Genomic DNA, 2,293 nt, shown 5'->3' with positions numbered 1-2,293 from the left:
TGGATGGCATAACTTGAGTTGGATGATTACTTGCTTTCCTTAGCTGTCTACCCTTTCCAACATCTCCAGCCAACAGGGAGTTGAGCTGCTCACAAATCACTTTTAAATTGCACTCTGCAGCATAGTATGTCACTCTGACATAAAGTCAGCTGAATAGATCAGTTCAACCTCAGCAGCTGTCTCAGGCTAAAACTTTTCAGTTCATATATTGAATTACTTACACTGATACAAACAGTCACTGCAAATGGCTACAATGACCTAATGTGTTACTGTCCTCTGCTGAAGTTATTGCCTCCACAGCTTAGCTGGCAGAATGAATCATCTGCAAGCTCTTAAAACATTTCATGCAAAGATACGTGGAACAGCTCAGATTCCAGTCAGCAGCACCTCAGGCTGTTAGCTGACATTGCACAGAGTGAACAAGGGAGATTTCTCATCGTCTGTTCTCCCGGCTCAGCAATGAGGGCAAGAAAAATAACTGAAGACTAGTAAACAGTTTAGAAAACCAGAAACATCAAGTCTACTACACATGATTTTACAATATTTTTTCTCACTGCAGCCTGAATCACTGTTTTAGAATTTGGACAAGTGAGCTGGTTTTGTTACCCAAGAACACAGAGAGGTATCACTCACTGACTTCTTCCATAAGGCCATTTTATCAATGGAGAAAGCACACCTTTTCTCAAGATACCTTCAGCAACATTTCATCAGTTCTCTGAAGAAGTCTCAAAAATGTTTCTGTAACTTTCTGTACCTTTAGAAAAATGCTTCCCCACAGCAGAAGATGACATCTTATTTTACTATCGTGTAAGAGACCTACTATATCAAAAAGAAAGATATAAATGGTGTTGGATTTGAGTGATCTGATTATTCCTATCCACAGAATCAACAAAGGATGTTTCTTGTGAGAGCTCACAGACCACTTTGCTCCCTATACACTCAGGCTAAAGAGTCTGGTGTCAGTCAGAGCTCCTGCATACCTCAGAGGATTCTGATGGCCAAAACACAGCTGCACTTCAACTACAGAAGCAACATCTGCATTATTCATCTATGCAGATTTTAGAAGACTACTTATTATTGTGACATTAATTAAAAATAACAAAGAAAGAGCATACATCTGGCAAAATTGTAAGTTACTGATGAACATGGAAATGTGTAAAAGGTGAATTATTACTATATACTCTCATCAGTATGATCCATGAGCCCAGCAAATCTTGGAAAACGAACAGGATTACTTTGTACTTTAAAAACATTTAAGACTCACACTATAGACAGGATATGTAAGGTTTATTGTTTCCATATTAAGGGCAGGTAAAAGATGATTTGGAGTCAGCTAAACAGTCAACCAATCTTAAAGGAAAAAAAAAAAAAAAAAGGCAAGCCTCCAAACTTTGATTTTTGAGTTCTATTTTAACTGTTGTTATTGGCTTCACTAAAATTGATGCTATATGATTTTAACCACTCGGAACCAGATAGCTGTTTCACTTTTACACTGTCCAAGTTTACACATGATTCTTGGAGCTAATGACTTTGTAGCTATAAGCCTCATCTCTTTTTTTTTTTTCCCCGCCTTCTCAAATTTGCCTGAAGTTGGTCAGAGCAAACCTTGAATTTGTGGGACTATCTGTTTAGTGAAGTAAGGCTCAACTAAATGACATTCTCTATTTGGGTGGCAGCAACCGTTTGTTGACAACTACCACAACCTTCTTCCAGCATAAACACATCCCCCATTTCATCTCTGCCCCATCCCTGATTGACTTTAAAATGATGACTTAGCTATGCTTATATGTGGTAACAACCCCTAATATCAGTTATGTAATAACTATTCCATAATGGCCTGTTTGCATGGACAGTTTTATTTCACATTAAGGGTGACTTTGTGTGGTCTGAGGCGGATTAAGCTAAACCACAAAAACACATTCTTAGAGTAGAACATGTATCTACAAGGCAAGTCAGTGCAGAATAGCTACTGCATTTTAAATTCACATCTAAGCTTATTTCACAACAGCTTCACTTAACAATTACTTAACAAAAGAGACAATGGGGAGGTGAATATAAGGGTTAAAACAGTAAACTGCAGATGACTGCTGTAACCCACCTTTCAGGATAACCTTTTTTATGGAGAAAACAAAGCCACCCTGTGGTAGGCAAGAGAAGGTAGGGCTGTACAGAGATTTTGAAAGCGCATTTAATGTGTTGGGGTTTGGTTGTTTTTTTTGGTTGTGTTTTTTTTTTTTTTTTGGTACTTTTATAAAATATCTGAATTTGTATTGTCATTATATATGAAAAAAAA

This window comes from Tyto alba, unplaced genomic scaffold (genome assembly GCF_018691265.1).
Source record: "Tyto alba isolate M040663 unplaced genomic scaffold, T.alba_DEE_v4.0 Super-Scaffold_18, whole genome shotgun sequence".
Taxonomy (NCBI): Eukaryota; Metazoa; Chordata; class Aves; order Strigiformes; family Tytonidae; genus Tyto; species Tyto alba.
Note: the sequence above shows the minus strand (reverse complement) of the source record.